Source organism: Passer montanus, unplaced genomic scaffold (assembly GCF_014805655.1).
Source record: "Passer montanus isolate IOZ18808 unplaced genomic scaffold, ASM1480565v1 scaffold7, whole genome shotgun sequence".
Lineage (NCBI taxonomy): Eukaryota > Metazoa > Chordata > Aves > Passeriformes > Passeridae > Passer > Passer montanus.
Genome location: NW_024372147.1, coordinates 3,038,619 through 3,052,811, shown reverse-complemented (window position 1 = coordinate 3,052,811; position 14,193 = coordinate 3,038,619). Strand labels below are relative to the sequence as shown.

Here is a 14,193-nt window from a genome sequence, read left to right as displayed (position 1 = left end):
TGCAGATTGTATTATAGTTTTCACATAAATGAAGCAATACTTTTGCTCTTAGTAGTAAGTGAAGCTTCTTTTTTACTTAATTAGGCCACATTTTGACTTATCTACAGGAAACCATTTCTGAATACAGTGTATCAAGCTTCATTGAAAAGAATTAGCTGTGCATGTGTTTAAAAGAAAATTTAAACATTTATTACAATCAATGTCATTTGAAATCCCATCCCTGTATCTTTTAATTTGGTCCTTTCACTACTGAATAACTAAATCCAAAGAGTGATGACTTCTAAAGAGTCTGTCTCAGGTTAAAAGTTACAGCACTTTCCTCCTCTTAAGATGCAGCATTCAGGGTGGGAAAAGCAAACTGGTGAAGACCAAAGACCCATCAGCTTCAGTGGTCACTCAGTTCCAGTGCTCACTCAGAAGGACTGCATTTCTGTCATTTCAGCACAACATTGGTCTCTACCTTTCACTGATGTAATAGCAGAAGATTCCATCTCCCAGTTGGAATTGGCTGATATTTACTGCTTAACTACCAGCATTTCTCATCAGTTCATTCAGCATATGTCTGTCTGACATGCTATCCCAGAGCTCCTGGCTTTTCATTTCCATGCCATGTTCTGTTGCTTGATGCTGGCTGGTGGGTTCATCTGCCACTCTAACACCTTGAATATTTTCACCTTGAAATGATACCGTCTGAGGCATACAGACATGTTTCAGACACCTTCCAGACTTCTTGGCTCCTTTTTGCTTGAAAGCAGAAGGTATTTCTCATTTGTCAGGTCTTGTCAGAGAGCGAAAATTCTGATTTCAGATGGGTGAGAAAGAGCCAAAAGCCTGGACATGTTACAGTGCTCTTTGCAGTTAAGCCATTGTAAGCCAGGCACTGGTGTGTCCACCTGCAAACATCTTGCCTGGGAATTACCAACAAGATTCAGTTGTTCATGTTGAAAATTGAGGCATAACTTTGTAGTGAAGTGACATCACCAGGTCCACGAACCTTGTATGGATGTCAAATCTTGCAAGATTTTTGTCTCCTGAAATCAGCTGGACACTGTAATATCTTGGGAGCATAAATCCTAACCTTCACTAGAGGGTTACCTTCACTAATCTTATAAGTTGTCACGAACCCTAAGATATTTGAGATTTTAATTAATATTATGGTATTTTAAAAACTAATCCTCTACACGTCTTCACTGAAATTGTAGTTGTTGAAGTTATCAGCCAAGACTACCAGATCAGTTGAAAGAGGACAGAAGAAACAAATCCATTTTCTCAAGGAACAGCTATGGACTTTCTTCACCACTTAACTTGCCCTGTACTTGGAATGTATCAGTCCATTACTGCTAGATTTCTGTGATTAATGGTGGAAATGCAGTGTGTAAGTAACATGGTTGTGTTGGTAGAAATGTGAAAAGCCAAACCTCAGGAGAGGTCACAAAATGTCAGTGGAAGTGCCCAGGCTGAGATTTTTAGGGCAGAACTTGGATAAGAAATTTCTTGCAGGTGGTTTTGGGATTTTGAGAATCAAACTGGTCTTTGAGCCATATCCCAGTAACTCCCAGCCCTGCCCCACAAAGGCACTGTGGTTGTTTGGGTGCTACTGAAAGGAAGGTTAGAGCTTTGCCCTTTAATGAAGAGGTTTGCAAGCTCACAGTTTCAGGCCCCCTATAGTGGAGAAATAGCTGCACTGACATCAGTTTGCACCTCCCAACTAATCTGTACTTGCCACTCACTCAATTTTGTCAATTTCATTGATTTCAGTGTTGGAAAAGAGCGTACTGTACTGGGCAGGCCTATTGATTAGTCAATGGATAGTTTAGTGGTAAAATGTTTTCAGTGACTAGCCTTATAAATAGCTATTGCATTTCAGATTATATGGTGTGGATTGTGACTTATGGGAAATTTGGGTATATTCTGTTTTTCTGCATTTTCAGGTTCTATTCTTTCAAGTGTAGGAGTCTGAATATGCAGTTTAGATAATAGCTATATTATTTCTAGTTGGCTTCCATTAGGGAAAGTCTGAAGCTGATTACAAATTGGCAGAAATAATTTTTCTAAAATAATTTTTATTTATTTTGCTGATCTGAAAAAATTAACTTAGCCCATAGTTCCAGTTCCAGAGTAAATTGCTGATTGCATGTGCAGTGCTAATTTTAAAGGCAGAAGTTTTTAGAGCATCCCTCTTTTACCCCTTCTGAACATTGAACTTTTCAATTTATGCTTAGGAATTTTTGCATTTTAGGGATTGTTGCATAATTTAGTTAAGGGTGACATCAATCTTTTTCTGATTTTACTTGTTCTTAAACAATATATTTCTTTTTAACATATGCATAGCCAGATTTTGTGTGCTAGCGCTCTGCTTCAGTCCACCACCTTCTTTAATGAGTTTTGAGGAAGAAAAGAAATAGGACAGTTATTCTTATGATTTTATCATGACTCCCATAGTACGGGACTTTTTTTTTTGTTTTTAAAACCATAGGCCTTGGATTCTGGTGATGATGTCAGATTTCATTTTTGGATGAAAAAAAAATCTGAAGAAAAATTTCAGACCCCAGCAGCCTAAGAAAACAGAAAAAAAAAAATCTGGATTTTTTTTTTTGTTCTTTTGTTTAGTATATTATTTTTTGGTTTATTCATTACATCCTTTTTAAAATTCAGCTTTGGTTATTTGGGAGCATTTGAACAGAGCAGAAGCATAGGAGTGGGCAGAGCTGGCCCTTCTCTTTCACTGTGAGGGCACAGCCCTGTCACAACCAGAGCTAGACATTTGGGCCCACTGAGCTGCAGTTCCTCTACCAGGGTGGCTGCAGAAGGGTGCAGCTAGTTGTAGTTCAACCCCCTGTTGTTTTTCACAGCCCTGACCACTCACACCTTACAAGGCAGTCTGGCTTATCTTAATTTTGAAGCATGTTGGCAACCTTCTTCCCAACCCTTGGATCAATACCAGTGAGTCATTCAATACAAAAAAAAAAAGACGTAGTTGTCTGTATTTCCAGGGTAGGTGCAGCAAAAGGAGGAGCTGTGAACTCTGGTCTGTATTTGTCAGGCATCCTTGTCCCAGGAGTCCCACAGCAGAGCCTGGCACCAGCACATGTTTCTTTGCTGGGTGCTCAAGCTTCACTGCCAGGCAGGGACGTGACATCTCTGGTGAAACAAAACCTGCTGGCAAGAATAAAATTCACCAGAGAGTTTCTGTGCTGCAGGGAACTGGCAGGCCTCTGATGCAGAGCAGCATATTTGTCTGTTTCTGGGTGCTGCTCATCCTGCACAGGCAGTGAACTTTGGAAAGTAGCAATGCACAAAATACAGACTGCCTGCAGTGGATTGTCTCCATCTGACTTTATTCCAGACTGTGTCTGTCACCCTGCACTTTCCTACAGTCCTGAGGAATAGGGGTAATTTTTGCCTATCATTATAAGGTAAAAATTAATCAAGTTGGTCCCTGTGCATAGAAGGATTGCCCAAGACAAACACTCTGAGCATTTCCATCTCTTTTGAAAGGCTTTTCTATTTGAGTGACTACAAAAAAAAGGGCTGCTGTAGTGTTTTCTTAGCCAGCTAAGCCCTGAGGCTGGGGATTTTCCATCAACTCCCAAAGCTTGCAGAGCTGAAAATTTATAAGCAGCTCATTTTCCTATAAAAGACACTATGACCTCAGCAGCCAGAATGCAGAGGAGCAAAACTGATGAATCTTAGGAAAATCCAGACTGGGAAGAAAAACCTTTCTGTCCAAGGTGAACTTGTTATTCCTGGCATTCATTGTTGGTTGTGATTGTGAGGTTTAACAAGGCACTCACTTTGGACTCTTCAGATGCTGAAAACTAAAAAAACTTTATATGCTGAAAGACAGGCATGGATGAGGTTGAGATTACAGGGAGGTATATAAAATAGATTTAGTTATTGTCCTGATACTACTGTCTGTTTCATTTTGGAGATATTTTATTGGCTGAATAAGGATATAAAGATAAATGACGTTTTATGTTATTATTTTGACTTAATACATTTGTAGTTTGACTGCATGTTTCAATCCCTGATTGCAATCACATTAAAAACATGTGTCTTTACAGTTGTTCATTCAAGTCGCAGGTATGTCAGAAATGGCTGTTGTATATATCAGTGGTGTCTTTCCATTAGTTGCCTTTAACTTTTTTTTTTTAACTGGGCAAGAGATTTTTCTCCCAGACCATAGCCTTCTGAGTCTCAAATATTTTTCCCAAGAATGTGATCACTTATTTCCTTTGCCCAACTAAAAAATGTAACAGGGAATAAATGCATTTTAGGGAAATCAGATACTTTTACTCCTTCTGCTCATTCTGAGACTTAATAAACCTGCTTTTTTTTGTTTTCCAATCAGATGGATGAATTCTCCAGTAGGCAGAAAGCTTCAGCTTGAAAAGTGTGGGATTTTACCTCATTAAATTTCAGAATTTGAAAGGAAAGCTTATACTTTTCCTCATGAAGTGTTGAGGTGAACCTGCAGAATCACTTTTTCCCCCAGGATATAACTATTTTTGTTAGTCTTGATCTGTCCTTGAAGTCCATTTATGCCTAATCAAAAAAGGAAGATATCATGCTCTCTGCAAAATATTTGCATTTCATCACACAGAATGTTGTTCTGTGACCCAGATTATTCAGTAAAATATTTTCACTGAAGTCCAGATGCTGGAAAAGCAACTTCAAGAAAGAACAGCTTTGACTCTGATCTCTGTTTTGTGGATAGCGTAAGTGTTTTACCACCTGGAAATAACAGCACATGAAACATACTTCAGGGTAAATAGCAGATGTTACAAGGACATCTGAGCAAAGAAGATCCAAAGTATGCATTTCAACTACATAATATGAGTCAAGACAGTATGAAACTTGCACTCTCAATGAAGTGTCCAGTGTCAAAATTTAGGTGAAGCCTTAAATAAAAGCTTTAAATTGCTTAGATTTGTCAGGTAGACTTCAGATAAGAACACTGTTCTTCCTCAGCAGAGCATTGAAGTACACTGTCTACATTAAGCCCAACTATGGGCTTCAGTCACAGAGCACATTTTATGAAAGATAAGTGAAATTAAACACATGTTCAAACATTCTTTGTAATTAGAGAGAATTATTACTCAAGGTGAGTAAAAGCACAATGTGGTGCTTTTACTGCAGTGTAGTCTCCATGGCATTGCCACATTCAGTGTATCATTTGATAAAACCTCTGTATCAGAAATACATATAGTGTTTTGTCACCAGAACACCTATCTAAATCTGTAACACGTAAATGACAAATAGCAATTTATATTCTAATGATTAAGTTATGCTTTTAAGGCTCTGCAAACTAGGTTCTATGGGTGATGATTTTATATACAGAAACCTGCATGGGTAGTACTTAAACTGAAAGGGAAAAAGAAGATAACCCATTCTGAAAACAACCCTGTCATGAGGCTATGCATGGGAGTGGGATTTGGCCTTGGATTTATTTCTTTGTGTTAGTGAAGGTTCTGGCTAAGTGAGAAACACACATCCCAGGGAAGTAAGAATAAAATGAGAAATTTTAAATCTGAGAAATATGTAAGTATGAGAAAGTTAGAAATAAATAGCTTGGTAGCCAAAAGTATTTCATAAACCCTGCTTCTAATATTCTTGAATTCATTACCAAGCAAGTTGCATCATTATTCAGAAACACGTTTGTGTAAGAATGCAGTTAGCCCTGAGCATGAACTCAACTAAAGATGAACACTGGGAGAAAGTTATCAGGAATAAAGATACCCACAGTAAGCATTGGTTAAGACAAGAGTAGTATTTATTGCAGTTACAGTGTGATGAGCCATGTTGTTTTTCAGCTGTGTGTAACATCTTCACTGCTCTCACCAGCAGCTGTCTCCTCAGCAATTAAGGTTTTTGGTTCTTTTAGACTGACATTTTAGAGAAGTTTAGCAGTTTGTCTCCTGCAGGACCATGTGTCTGGCTTTGCAAGTCTGCAGATCTGCCACAGGCAGGGAGGCCTGGATGGCCTGTTATGCCTGCAGCCATCAGAACTCTGAATATATGCATGCCCCTATGATTCTGTGCACAACTGGGGCCATACTGACTTGCACAGCAGCTCACACCCAGCAGGAGTTCACCTGCTCAGTGTTGTTCCTCCTTTTTGCAACATAATTTGTACTCTGGCTACTAAATTGTACCAGGGAGCTGCTTTCCCCCTGCATCCCACTGGAGATGAATATGAGGGCTGGGCTGCAGAAAGCTTGAGCTTTCAGGTGCTCTTGGATGGTTAATGTCCCAAAGCCTTTTTGTTCTTCAGCCTGTGCAGCTTGGTTATCATATGTTGTGAGAAGCCTTTCCCAGCAAAAATGCCACTGAGGTTCATAAAGTTTAAGTATGTTAATTTTGGTTTTGACAGGTTTTTGCTGGGGAGCTCCTCAATGTCTCAGACTTCTCTGCATCTGTTTTACAAGCATAGGGTAGACCAGCAACAAGATGAACCTAACAGACATTTAAAATTTTATCAGAGATAAAATAATAATAATTATTTAAAAATAAAAACCCAGTTGGTAATATTATTAAGTAATCTGTAATGTTCTTAAAATATTTTTTGTCAGCATTAGCTTGTTAATAAACTTCTAAATAGTCTTCTCATGTTCTACAAGATCACTTGGGGAAAATGTAATTTTTTTTTTTCTCAGTGGAAGATGTTTAATTACTATGCCCACTTTAATTTAGATATATATATTCTATATAGTAAAGTACCTGAGTTCAGCATGTTTGGGTCATATAAAAACTAGGATTATGTGAGTAGACAATTCTGGGAACGTATTTCCATCATTAGTTAACAGTTGAAATGTATTTTATGATCATTTTTTAGAGCTCTTCCTTTCTCACTTGCCCTTAAGCTAGTTTTCTTTTGATTTGTTGCACAGAAGTAAGAACACCTTTCATTACCCTCTGCTTTCTTGGTTAAGGATGCTGAAGGGACCTCCACTTACTGGCAAATGTCTGAGGGACACAAGGAGAGACAGGCAGTCCTTGAGCTCAGTAGCATTTGGCAGTGAGGGTTGTAGTGGCTTTCTCAGCCTGTGACTGAGCAGAACATTCCACAGAGGGTGGGCTATTGATCTTCAAAAGTCAGAATGTGGAGTGAATTATGAGGCGTACAGATCTGGTATGAGTTGAACACTGGATTGGTCTTATCTCTAGTCCATCCATGCCCATAATAATCAAAGACTATTATTGTAGATTGAGAAGGACTTACCGGGATTGAAGTACAAAACTCCTGAAAATACATGTCAAATAAGCTAAGTCAAAATGCTGCAACAAGGTCTGAAATTCTTAAAAGTTCTCTGGACAAAACATTGTGCCGTACTTATGGCTAGCAACTTGCCTGTTAGCTTTGGGGGCCAATTTAACAACTAAATGGAAAATGTATTGCATGGGAGCAGTTTTTTGCATTTATAAAAAATATGTGGTGTATACATATCAGTTATTTCCTGTTTCTCTATATTGCAACATATCTCTGTCTCTAATAGTCTCTAATACTAATACTCTCTCTAGGGAATTTTTTTTTCAATTTCTGCAGTTGAGGGAATCTACATTCCATTTTTAGGTGTCAGCTAGTCCACGTAATTTTTTTTTTCAATTTCTGTATTTGAGGGAATCTAAATTCCATTTTCAGGTGTCAGCTAGTCCGCTGAAACAGCATTCAGGTGCTAAATAAAACTAAGCAACTGGTTTTCTAAGGAGCCCTAAACAGCTTCAAAGTGTAAAATCTGGTCAAGAGAATTCAGAGGTTTAGTCAGCTTAGTACTTTGGGAAATTCCAGTAAATTATTGCTTCACCTTTAGCTACCTAAATGCCTTTGAATACTGGTTGTTGGAAACTACTGAAAGTCAGTAGTTGCACAGGCTGCAGGAAAAGGCTGCAAGAGGATGCAATCATACAATCTCTAGTTTATATAATTTTGAAGGAAAGACAGATTTGACAGAATTTTCAGAATTTTCTACTGCCATTATGAATACTTCCTTGAGCCAGAGTTTCAGCTAGAAACTTTCTGAATAAAGCCATTCCCACACAGCAACTCTTATTTCTGACTGTTGCTGATGATTTCTTTAGATGGTTTGGTTTTGGTTTCTTAGGCTTACTTTCCAGGATGTACCTTTTTTTTTTTTTTTTTTTTTTTTTTTTTTTTTTTTTTTTGGTGCCCACAGCTTGGAAGACCTGTGGCTGACTTAAGAAAAAAACCCCAAGAAATATCTGGAAACAATACCCATCAAGTGCAACATGTTCCACACAAAGTAGGAACAGAAAAAGGGAGAAACAAATGGAAAAGAAACAAGAACTTCAGCTTCAGCTTTTGGCAAAGAAAACACAATAATTACATGTCTGATTTGTTCCAACCGCTTTGCAGGAGGACATGATTTATCCTGTCCCTGTTTTATCCTCATCAGGAGAAAAGCAACAGTTTTGCAGTATTTGCAGACTCCACTCAAGGGAGTTGAGACTGAAATAGCAATGGGATTGCCTTCGGACAGAAATTGCCTATGTAGGAAAGCTTGAAAAGCTCCTTCTTGGGTGGTAAACAGCAAGAGAAAAGCTTACACATTAATTCTCCAACCTCTGATTTGGAAGTACCTTGTTACACAGTATTATGTTCTAATGGGTTTGTGGTGCTTTGGTCCAAGAAGTTCACTTGTGCAACGGCAGGTGTGCAAAGGTGCTGTGTAATTGGGTAAGAATGAAATTATTTGTGTTATCATTGTCCAACAATGCCATTCCTGCTTATGTTGATGGTAAATTCTCACTTCATTTTTCATACTTTATCTGCTCACTTCAGGAATAGACAAATTGCTACAGTGGATCACAGTAGTAAATCTTCTAGTACCTGAAAATGGCAGTACCTATTAGAAGCCTTTCTTCAAAATAAGCATCCAAAAAACCTTAAGTTGTGTATTTCTTTCAAGTCTTCTAACACCTAGAGATTGGTTAATGCTCGGTGACACATTGATGTCCTTTTGTAAATACTAACCCTGTCTAATAAACAAGCAGATATTCCCTGATTACTATGCAACACCTTCCCTGGCATTAACAGCAACATATTTATATCCTTCTATGGCTGAAACACTCAGGACCAGGAGAGCAGAGAAGAGAGATCAGAAGCAGCTGTAAGGCCAGAGGGTCAGAGATCACCCACAGCCATTGCAGCAGAGAGCTGATGCTCATCTGTCCTGGTAGGTAAAGATGTATTAGGAAGATTAGGAATGATTAGTGTCCTGCACTCAATGCAATCACAGCCTTTAGTTCTGCCCCAAGGGCTCTGAACCCCCACAGTATTCACAAAGTAAATGGCACTTGGAGAAGTGGCAATGGAGAGTGGCACCCCATCTGTAGCAGGACAAGCAGAGGCAAGTTTGCAGTTCCTCAACTTCGGCAGCCCAGGGCTGACTGCAGGCTGACTGCAAGTCACATCAGTTCTGTGGCCACTGCTGGGCAGGGTGGATTAGGGGACTGGACTCCTTCAGATGCCATAGCCAGCACCAGCATGAAGCTCAAAAGCTCTGTGGTCAACTCAGCCTGACAGGAAAGGTATATATTTCGGCCTTGTGCCCACCCCTGAGAGGAGACGTCAGTGCATTTTTTAAGTGAGGTGTAGTTTCAGACACAGTAAATCACAGTTCTCATCCGGAAGATGTGGTATAGGAGCACAGACTTAAGACTCAAATTCACAGAGAACTTATTGGAGAACACATTTCCTTTTTGTCTTAGCTTTTTTACCTGAAGAGGAAGATGACTATTTCCCAACTTGCTAAAGGCTTTTGCATGATGCATTCTAATGTAGCATATATATCCTTGCTGGAAATGGTTTCCCACATTTACCATGAGGTTGAATTGCACTTTAAAGTTACAGTTTTTTGCCTCTCTTCATGGCAGCATTTTAGAGAACCCTGAAATTGTAGCACACTGAGGAAAAAACACAGTGCAAAACAGAGAATATATTTTAGAAATCATAGAATCATTAAGATTGGAAAAAACATCCGAGATCATGAAGTGCAACTTCTGACTGAATGAGGAAGATGAGAAGATTCAACTTTTCTTTGCAGTGATAGCTTTCCTCAAGAGGTCCAATCCAGAATTGATTTCCCATTTTAACCAACATGAGTCTTTCCTGCCTATTGATCTCTGTGTGTTTTGAGATTGGCCTTAACATCTGAAACAGGGTTGTGGTAAATGGCAACATTAAACAAACTGGTAAGAGATTTATTCTGGACTGGTAGGTTTCTTTTTTTGACTGCAAAACAGAGTGTTTTCAAGACAGAGCAAAGCACGCAGGTGTTCACTGCTCCTGCAGAAGACAGCTTTGCCATCTCAACCTTGCAGCTTGTGTTTATTGACAGAACATGTACACAGTAATACATACAGCACTTTCTATGGGAAAAACACATAAAAGCGTTGTATGTTTTTTATAACAATGGAGAAAATGTGTACAGAGAAATGCTTGTGGTTTTTATTTTTTTGTCTCCTCTTGGGATGGAGTTCCTGCCTCTGTGTGCCATAGTTATTTTTCATCATATAAAAAGGACTGTGTCCACCCACAGCGAGCTCTTGGCCTCATCAGACCAGTCATACATCCCATACAGATGTCTGCAAAAGCTTTTAAGAAACATTGTTATGCTTTCTGTGGTGTTTCTCTATAAGAATACTATATACAATCATGCATGTTAAAATCCACACTGTTCATTAGCTAAAGCATCTCAAGAGATGAGTTTTCATTTTTAAGAAGGAAGAACAATTATTTGAATAGAAATGCAGTCTCAGGAAAGATATCAATCCTAGGTTTAAATCTTTCCTAGATCTTGACACTCTTGTGATAAGGAAAGGAAATCCTGGTTCACAAGCTAGGATACAAACCCTCCATGGTCACAAGCTACCCATTATTCCCTACTCTGCTTACTGGTTGAAATTCTGAGGCTGTGTCTGTGCAGACCTGGACTTTGAGTTTTGCATGGCATATTAGCTCTCTGGGTAGTCAGTCTAAGACAGCCATAGATCAAAGCCTATTTGGACATATTCAAACCAAACCCAGATACTACTGTTCTTTGTATTTGGAATTAGCTTTTGGGTTGTTGCTTTTAAGTAAATTAATGAGCCATTTTATACTGTGCAAGCTAAGCATTTCTGCATTCAGAAATTCAGATACACTTGGATTATTGAGATTTTTTGTGTGTGTTGTTAAGTTGTGCAAGCTGTAGGAGGACTGTAAGTAAAATCACACTTTTGAACAGTTACTGTGATCTAGAAAAGGTTGATAGTTTGATTCATATGACACAATAGTTTCTTCTCCCTGACTTTTCAACCCAATGAAAGGTGGGGGAGCAAAGCGTTAGGGAAAAGTAATGTAAAGACTTATGAAATGAACCCTGTACATGAATACAAAAATGTGAAGTATGCTATTACATTTTATGGCAAAATTATAGAACAAAAGAAAGTCAATGAGAACTCTAACATTTTGGTTTACCTTTAACAGGCAGCTGCTCCATGTTGGCAGAACACAGTATATGTCCTTAGGCTTTGCTACCGGGAATAATGCCCATGTTGCAAATATGAAGAAAAAATCTTATCTTTAGGTGCTATTTAAGCCAGCAAGCACATTAAGGTTGATCCTGGTGTCATAAATATAAACTGCAAGAAACAATTACTGACAAAACTAATTAGACTGGACAAAACTGAACCAACATCACAAAGATGCAGCAGATATAAATCATGCTCAGACAATAGGGAAAGGAAAATACAAAATCCTATGACTCGCACCCAAGCAATAACCAGAGAGGGCTGTGGTAAGAAGTAGCACTCTAGGAGACAGCAAAGTCTACAGATCTTCCACTCCTAAACCGAAAGAAGGAAGGAGAGAATGGGGGAGGAGAAAGGAAATAAAAGATAAGCAAGACAAAGGGTAGGCCTGTTGTCAATTTACTATGATGAAACCAATATTTTCCAGCTGTACTTATTCAAACTTAACACAATTACAATTACTACCTACCTTGTTCTCCATGGTTTCAGGATTAGGATTAAGAAAGCAAAATTATTTAGGAAAGTAGTCTTTGCTTTTGATACATTACCTGACTTGTTAAACACACAGTGTTTGATTAAGGATTGTCTAATTGCCTTTCACCAGGCCAGTGGGTTCATTAAGTTTTGCAGTTTTGCTGTGTTTCATCCCAACAGCTGACTGGGCTGGTCAGGTTGAGAAGGGAATTTACCCACACACCTCTGTACCCCAAGTAAAGAGAACTGGAGGTTGGTGTGGCAGGGCATTGTAACTGTGGCTTTAACAGTTTGTTGACTTCCTTTCATAGCTGTTAAACTGATTTTATTGCTTCTCCATATGTTCAGTAGAGGTATTGTATTATGGTCATAATTATAAATATCTCAGATCTTTGGGGAGTGTGAAAGGATCAATAGAATACAAGAAAAAAAAACCAAAAACTCTTCTAGATCACTCTTTATTTCTGTATCAGTCTGTGCCCCCCACCTCCAGGCCCCAGATTCTACTTATGCTGCTGGAGATACAAGGAGGAAGATTGCTAGGATGCTGGGAGAAGGGAAATGTAACAGCCGTGCATGCTATTATCAAAGGGTCTGAGTATTCAAGAGGTGTCCTAATTTACATTGGCTGCTGAAAAGCTGAAGAACTATTCTTCAGATTTTCTTTTATTAGGAATATTGATATAACAGCACCATCCTTACTGAAGATGATATGGCCCATCATAATCCAAATGCTGAGTTCTAGCACAAAAATACTGTTGCATGCAAAACTTTTTCTATTCCAAAGGATTGGTAGATAGTCTTTGCAGTAGCATAGGAAATAAAATGCAGAATCCCTCTTTCATTATTATCATTTTGCTCAGCCTGGGAGAGATTTTCAGAGCAATTTCTTTTAAGTCACAGAACTCAGATCAGAATGTAAAGTTTGTCAACTGGGAGTCCACATTGGTAGAATGAGGAAAATAGTCAGTGGAGCAATGTGCTCCAATGTGCTCCACTCCAGCACAGCTCCTGTGTGAGACTGGCAACAAGTTCTACATCTGATGGCAGCCTTGAAAGTGTGGTCCCACCATCATAACGCAAAGCGAGATGAAGCCTTTACCAACCACCTTGTACTGCCAGAATAATATAGCCTTTACTGAATTATTCCATCTTCTGTAAAAGTCCTTCCCCTCCAGAGCTCCAGTAGTAGCTGAGATTTTAAATGCACAGAAGTAAAGCTGTTCAAAAATAGAATTTTCCTCCCATGGGAGATTTCAGCATTTTGAGATTATTTGCTGCTTTAAAATATAAGAGAAAGCAGAGGGAACTTGGTTTGTTTCAAGTTTCAACTTGAACTGTTGAAACAGAAAAATACAATCTTCAATAAAATTTAAACAAGTTGGTATTTTAAATTTTTTTTTTAATATTTCAATTTGTGAAAATAATTCAAAAATGTGGGTAAGAGTGTTTTTGTGCGTGCTTGTCTGGGGGAGGGAAAGGATTTTTCCATTTTGGAATGTTAAATTTGTTTCTTTGTTTTAGAAAGCAAAAAGATAACTCGAAATCACCAAATATTCTAAACTTTATTTTACATCATTAATATTTTTCAATGATTTTTTTACTAGCTTTATGCTGGAATTAATACTATAGGAATCAAAATTTTGAATGTCCTGACCAATATTTAATTAATATTACTATATTTGCTTTCATTCCTACATCTGTTTCCATTAATTTTCTTGTTGAACTTATCTGATAAGGGACTCTAAAAGACAAAAAGTTGTATGTTACTGCAAGTGATATCCATCAAGTCCAAACCTTATTAGATTAAAAGGTGAAACTCCACTGAAGTCAATGGAGCTTTAAATGTTGGTACCACCAGAAAATTTGACCCATGGAATGCACTTGCATTGTCATATTTTGAATGCTTTTCATTTTCATGACAGACATTACTAAAGGAGTCTCTTTTCAAACACTTATGCATCTATTAATTTAAAAACCCGTTTGATCAGAGAGGTCAAAAGCTCTTCTCACCACCATAGGGAATCCACGGAAATTTCAGCTTTCTGAAGTACCACAGGTATCCAACAGCATTAAAATATTAATGATTTTTTTAGGTTTTTCTTTTTAACCATGCTTTTTTTTCATGAATCAAAAGTGGTGGAATTTAATTGTTTTTTAATTGGAAGGGCAAGCACTCCAGCAGGA

The 14,193-nt window shown here is 38.2% G+C and overlaps 1 protein-coding gene across 3 annotated transcripts in view; it reads left to right on the top strand.

Annotated features, from left to right (window-relative positions):
* Positions 1 to 14,193, top strand: part of NTRK2 (neurotrophic receptor tyrosine kinase 2) — a 196,596-nt gene that overhangs the window by 114,439 nt on the left and 67,964 nt on the right. The window lies entirely within an intron of this gene.